Genomic DNA, 7,825 nt, shown 5'->3' with positions numbered 1-7,825 from the left:
GTGCACTGATTAGCGGGCAACTTCACCAAATCATGTAAATTCTGTGGCAGAGATCTTGAGGTGCTTGAACATATGAAACCTCAAAACATTATATGAAAATGAAATAGACAAAAGCTGAAAAAAAATCAAACTGCATTGTTACATATTTAATATAAAGTACAGTAGAAAGCTTATCAGGTCCTGATAATTTGTGTGCAGTAGGTCTATGTAACAGAACTAGAAAGCAAATAAAACAAAATGTATATACACCAAAAGAATATACTATAGCCATTAAAATCATGTCTAGCATAGCGAACACCTTTCATCATTACCTGGCCTCGGTTCATTATCTCCAACTACAGAGCCTAGGAATCTCCCCACAGTCTCCTGTCTATTTATGCAGGAGACCAATTTGTCCCACTGCCTTTCCTTAGTATTTGCATTGACACCCAGGGTCTGATGTGTACAAGCAATTATGACAGGTTTCCTATTGAACTGTAAACGAGTGATGTCTGCCTGTGAACTACAGCTTTATCCAATTATGGCCCCAAATTTCCACTTGGCTCTGTTCTGTTCATTATCTGCTGCTGAAAATGATGAATTCTGATGGATAGACTTTTAAGAAAATAGATTCATTTCATGATTATTTTCCTGTCAGGATTTCAAGTTGGCACTATTTGGCCTGCATTCTAATGCTGTGTATCAACCCTTTGAAATACAGTCCTGTAGAAGGCTTTCTACGGTGCCAACATCAATGGGTGTAACAGATTTTATCCTGTGTTTAATAATTTCATTCACTTAGAAATGGAGACCAGATAATTTTTTTTTTCATTCAGCCTGTACTGAATTTCTGTATCATTTACTGTTTTTAATCTGAAGCTATGAATTATTGAACTGATATGAATTATATATACTGATATACTGTTGCATAGTGCTGTATTTGCATTCATTTGAAGTGAATTTTTAAAATTGTTGTAAACAGCCCATAAATCACACTAGCAAGATAAAGACAGATTAGCTCACGCTCTGAAATTGTGCTTTATTCAATATATAGCACACTATTTTTGGGGTCTGACATTTTGTACCGGTGACTGAAAACCTAGAAAAATAGAGAATAACCAACACAACCTCAACGGGTAGTGTACAAACCTACCTAGCGGCCATAGAATACCCATAATGCACTGTATTGTTGGGCTTGTCTTACACACAGTGGGAAAAAGTGAGCTACAATGGCAGTGTTCTTTCAGACTTCTTACAGATTGTAAAGATTTCCTTCTCTTTTCTTTGGTGTAATACAGACCAAATAATTATGTGGTCTACTGTTGCAGAGTGATTACAGAAGTGTATATATTTTTAGATGCTGTATTGTTGTTGTCATTGTTGTACTAGTGTCTTCATTTATTGTATTTGTGGGAAAATATTTAACAGTGCTACCTGAAGTGTTACTTGCTCAGTTCGGTCAATGCAGATATGCATGAATTTGTGTAAATAATTTATCCATTGACTTCTGTGAGAAATTTGCCAGTGTGCAATTTATTTTCACTTGCACATAAAATTTGCATGATGTGTATGCAAATTTCTTTTCAGGTTTGTAAATGTAAGAATTCAATTCAGCCACTGGTACATCGAACATTTCTATCCCTCTGTGTAGTTGGATAAAACCATGGATAATAGAGACACAACCAGTGCTGTTAGGGTTTTTACATTGATTCATTCTGAATACTTCTAGCCTGGGCAGGCAGAGGACATTGATTGGCCCGCTTGGGCAGGGGGATTAGATCTCAGATAGGTGATGTTAAGAAGGTGTAGACTGACAAGATTGACTGAGATCTCTTGCTTGTTGCTACACCAAATGACAGAATCTTAATACAAGTGCGGACTCAAAGGTGGAAAATAGGATTTGTCAATACTGAAGCTAGATAAATAATCCTGCACTTGCAGAAAACATACTGGTGCATTCATAAGCCAAAGGTTTTATCACCATATGCTTAATGAACCATTCTTGGAAGACTTCATTTAGTTACACTGATAAAAATCCCTTCATGATTTAATGAAAATGTTCTCTTGTGGTTTTCCTGTTACTTGGCTCTAGAGTAAATTTCCATGACTGTATATCTGACTTAAGCCATATCAAAGTTCAACTAACAAATTATACATTATGGCCATGTTTAATTATTCATGTTCAGATATCTATGGTCTGTAAGTTCTATCCTTGCAGTTAAATGGACTTTATCCAAGCAATTATATCGTTATTCTAAATTTAGCCAGTAGAATCCCCCCCCCCCCCCCCCCCCTTTTTTTTTTTTTTTTTTTTTTTTTTTTTTTTTATCTAATTGCTTTCTCTTGGTAGGACCTAAGCCTCACAAGCCAATGTCATCACCAGTCAGCCTTAGATTTCCCCAGATCCAATTTATCAGGTCTCCCTATTTCTCCCTGCTTTATTAAAATGTCTATGATCTCTCCTGTTGGACACTATGTGTCACTCTATGAAGGAAGTCCTGGACCTTAGCTGTAAATTAAAATTCTTGATGTCAGATCAAAACCAGTGAAGCCTAGAATCACATTTCTACGTTTTTAGTCTCAGAGAATAGATATGATATGAGACCATAGAGGGAGACATAGCATAGGTTTTGAACTGAGATGGACCTATTACTCTCCTTTGTGATTCTACACTAAATCATTTTTTCCTATGATATCTGAATAGGGTAAATTTTGTTTATTATTCTAAGGCATAGAAATGAAGCCTGTAACAGTAAGCTGTTTCCATATTTTCCTTACCCAGAATGACATTTAAACTCACTGACTGCCCCTAGATGCAGCACACACAGAGATAGCAGCCCTGTCACAGCCTGTCTGGGCCGCACAGAGATGGGAGTGGAGCTGTGTAACCAGACTCATTCAGAGGAAGGCAGTGCTTTTCCTCTCACTTTGACAACCCACAGCTCCATTATAGGAAAAAAGAAGGGTGGAAGAGGGAAAAAATGCCTCTCTCTTTCAGTATCTCCTTGTGGCAGCCTCTTCCATATCTCTCCTAATCTATACAGACCAAACGCATGCTCTCATCCTGCCTGAACTCCCCTGTATGTCAGGCTTCAGCTGGGACTCAGTAGGCATGCTGCAGTCTTCCTTCTTTCTTGTCAGACCACCATGGCATTTAGCAGGTAGTAGAGTTTGAGTCTAGCCTCGGGGGGAAAATCTCTCAATGATGGCTAGCTAAGAGGGGCATTGTCAAGTCTATTAATCATAAAGTAATATATTCACTTCAGGTCTGGTTGTTGGAGAGGGAGGTTAGCCTGCAACCAGTTTGAAAAGGAGACAAGCAAAGAAACAAGTGAATAGGTCAAACTGCCCTTTAGTTCAGGGAACTCCTGCAGGAATAGGCCGAGTGGAACAGTGGAAGTGCACAGGGAAATACTGCAGGCTGGAGAACCAGAGCTGCTCTGATTGCAAAAATCTCCCAGGCTGTTTCATACCTGCTCCACATACCAAATCTCAGCTGTCACATGGACATGATTCTATTTCATTCAGATTCTGTATGTCTTTTCAGAGAGAAGATGCTGTTGAAAATCACTGCACCTGTTCTTAAGTGTTTCCTTTTCCATCTTATATATTTTTTTAGCAATTATGATCTTTTTTTTTTTATTTATTTTTTTTATAAAGCTGCTTTCAAGATCACATTAAGTTTAACAGTTTCACACATTCTCTGTGTGTACACATGGGTTTCGTCCATGTTCTCTGGTTTCTTTACAGCTCCTTAAAACTTCCCAGTAGGTGGACTGGCTATGCTAAATTGCCCCTAGGTGTGAATTAGTGTGTGAATGTGAGTGTGCGTGGTGCCCTGCATCCTTCCAGAGTATATTCCCTCACACCCTGTGTTCCCGGGATAGGCTCCACTGCGACTCTGACCATGATCAAGCAGTTACTGAAGAAGAATGAATGAAAAAAGAAAGAACCTCTTGTTCCTCATTTTTTCTTAAGGCATGCCACATTTCCCATTAAGGGATACAGCTGTTTTTTTCTAAAACCCCATTCCTCTATGCATCTTCATTTCCACAGCAACTGAGCAAATCATCAGGGACTTGTTGGCAGTGGAGGAGTGTTGGGGTGGTGAGGGCATTAGGGGAAGCCACCTGGGGGTGTAATGTGACAGTGATTGGTGGCAGTGCTCTGTCCTCAGGCCCACTCCATTTTTAGGCCCTCTCCCTAATGTTCATTGATCTGGGTGCAGATGGCACATTCTTTGTCTCTCTGGTCTGCCAAGTGTAAGCACTCCAGCAGCCTGGCAGGTAGCCTGACGCAACATGACTTTGATCCACTGCGACCTTTTAACAAATTCTCCATTTTCTCACTGGCTGGAGTGAAAGTGGGGAGGTGAAGGCGAGGGGATCCATCCATAAGAATTTTTTTCCAATCCTTCTCCACCCTCTTCGTTAGTTTGTTGGACCTGGAAATGACTCACTGTAACATTTCAGTGTCTGTTGTTTATTGGAGTACTGACTGCTTGTGTGGACATAGAACTTCACACTGGCGGCTCATTGGAAAAGTGATTGACAAGTTATTGACAATTATTGACAAGTTCTAAAAATATGATGTCTTACATAGTCAAGAAGAATTACCGTTTCTTAACAATCTAAAAATATTACACTCTAATTAAATCTTGCACTGCGATGAATAAGCATCCTATACAGATGTCTGAAGATAAATAAATAAAACTTAGAAATGAAAGAAAGCTATATGCAAGCAATTATATTTATTAGTTTTTTTATATTTATTTATTATATTATTATATAATTATTAATATTGACTAAATATTTCTTGGATTTCAATATTTTTACACAAGCTTCTTTATATGCATTGAATTAAACACTGAATTAAACATTAGTAACATATTAAACATATAAATTGAAACTTTGAAACTTTTAGTAGTCGTGTATTTGCCCTTCTTTTGGTGACCTGGCTGAAGAACTGTGAGTTTGAGGAGTTAAAGAGATATAATATGGTGGGTGACCTCTCAGCTGCTCTGTGGTGTTTGCTTAGTGACTGACGCACATTTTAGGTCATTGCTGATCTTCACTGTTCATATTTTATTGAAATGATAATCTGACTTGAATAAACACATTAGGGCCTACATTATTAATTCCAATTTCCCCATGATTCTGTTTGCTCTGCCTGGTTCATGGTGGGGTCAGAAAGCTTGGTCACTGAGCCCAGGTGTAAACGCAGCCATGCCAGCCTTTGTCTCCTGAGGAAATTGAGGCCCAGGGAAGGTTAAATGCAAACTGTTTCTCTTCCTTGCTGCTTGTGTTGATTCAGGACCCTGTGATATTTGCCATGCCAGTATGAGTGCCTCGGTATGACAGCTATGATAGTGCTTAAAAGGTCTGCACCTACCGGCTGCCACAGTCCTGGAATAAAACCCTCACAATTAATTTGTGAGAGAGTTTTGCTCATGTCCCCTAGTCCCCCTTCCACCCCTCCTTTGCCCACCCGCTTTGGGTCTAATGTCACGCAGTGGGACTCTCGATGCAGCACCAGCCAGGGAGGGCAGTGCACAGTCTCCTGCTGCTCTCTAGACAAATATATCTTCCTCAACATGATTGCACATGATAGCTAGGGAGCACCCACAACTCACAGCAACGTGTTTTTTTCTTTTTTTGAGGCATTTCATGGACCAATGATAAGACAGCTGCCTAAAAGGGTTGTGCATGCTTTACCTCATGAGGTATCAGTAAGACTCCTTGCAGTTCCATTTGTTTTTGTAGCAAAACAACAAACAACAAAAAACAATACACAACACAGTTTTCCATATTTCTCATCAAAAAGCTGAATGATTTCATAATCTGTCAAAGCCATCATCTTGTTCAGGAACACTGCCTCCCATGTGAAAATTTTCGTGGCACTTTGAAGCGGAATGATGCATTTTGCACAGTGCATTTGAGAGGTAATAATGATATTAGATGACACTGGGGGGAGGGGGAGGGAAGTGGTCTATTTCTGCGTGTAGGATGGACATGCCCTGTCATTTCCTATTTTCTGGGCAATTGACAAACATGTTCTAATGGCTGTGGTTCTATTTCAGGTTGAGGTTGTAAGAAGTGACTGTGTCTGAAGGAGGAAGATAAGAGAAGGAGCAGCACTTCTCTGTAGCTTTCTAACTGAAACCTGTGATGTGGAACACTGGGAGCATTTCTGAGACCAGACAGGAAGGGAGCAAATAGCTGAGCCAACCATCCACCAGTTTCATGAACAGTTCTCTAACATGAACATGCAGGAGGTGGTTAAAAATATTATGAAGATGTGCTGATTTTTGTCACATAAGAGAACAGGTCTGGTTAATCCACTACAAAAATATGTAATCTGATTTCTGATTATTTCTGAACTGATTCCTCTGGATTTATCTCTTTTTTCCTTCATGAGTGCATGAGTGAGTATGTGAGTGTATATACTATACACACACACACACACACACATATATATATATATATATATATATGTATGTGTGTGTGTGTGTGTCTCTCTGTACTATATATATATATATATATATATATATATATATATATATATATATATATATATATATATATAAAACAAAATCTTTTTGGTGTGTGTATGTCATTCTTGAGTAAGAACTCACTACCCACACTCATTCTAATGCTAATATCATTTGAAGTGCTGTAGAAAACTGTTCCTGTACAAATTTTACCACTGCTTGCCTTTAAGGGCATTTTGTTGGTTTATCTCTCTCTCTCTCTCTCTCTCTCTCTCTCTAACTTTGGGAGATAGCATCTGGGCATTTAGGAATGTGGTCGAACTAAATGAAGCTTGTGAGCTGAACATTTCTGTGTTAAACACAAACATTTCTGTGACAGATGCAGCAAAATAAAATAAAGTCGGAACTGATTTGATTGCATACAAAACAGTTTCAGTAAGCATGATCCTGCATGTTGTTCAGTGTTATTGTTTTTAATGATTTAACTGAGAAATGAAAGATTGAAGGTGCAGCTACATTTTGCCCTTTTATTAATCTAAACATTATCATATGATGTCTTATATTAATGTTATGCCATTTTCGCTGCTTTAGGATTTTTGTGAAAATATTCCTATGTCCGATATTTGAATAGTTTTCTAATTCTTTAGTACCACAGAAAAACTCAATTTTTCAACCTTCTATTGAAAAACAACTATATATTTTATTGTGTACTCGACCAATGCTGTTTGTATATACAGTCAGGTCCATAAGTATTTGGACAGTGACACAATTTTCATAATTTTGCCTCTGTACACCACAACAATGGATTTGAAATGAAGCAATCAAGATGTTATTGAAGTGTAGACTTTCCATTTTAATTCAAGGGGTTTAACAAAAATATTGCATTAGCCATTTACAAATTACACCATTTTTACATACTCCTTCCATTTTCACAGGCTCACAAATAATTAGACAAACTAACTATCATAAATATTAGGATTATTTTTAATACTTGGATGCAAATCCTTTGTAGTCAGTTGATTGCCTGAAATCTGGAACCCAGGGACATCACCAAATGCTGAGTTTCCTCCCCTGAAATGCTTTGCCAGGTCTTTACTACAGCCACCTTCAGTTGCTGCTTGTTTGTGGGTCTTTCTGCCTTCAGTTTTGTCTTCAGTAAGTGAAAAGCATGCTCAATTGGGTTAAAGTCAGGTGACTGACTCGGCCAATTAAGGACATTACCAAGCTCTCGGGTTGATTTTGTGGTACTTTTTGGGTCATTATCCATCTGTACTGTGAAGCCCCGTCCTATCAGTTTTGCAGCATTTGACTGAATCTGAGCAGAAAGTATAGCTCTATCCTTCAGAATTCATCCTG

The sequence above is a fragment of the Pangasianodon hypophthalmus genome, chromosome 1 (genome assembly GCF_027358585.1).
Source record: "Pangasianodon hypophthalmus isolate fPanHyp1 chromosome 1, fPanHyp1.pri, whole genome shotgun sequence".
In the NCBI taxonomy this organism is placed as follows: domain Eukaryota; kingdom Metazoa; phylum Chordata; class Actinopteri; order Siluriformes; family Pangasiidae; genus Pangasianodon; species Pangasianodon hypophthalmus.
Note: the sequence above shows the minus strand (reverse complement) of the source record.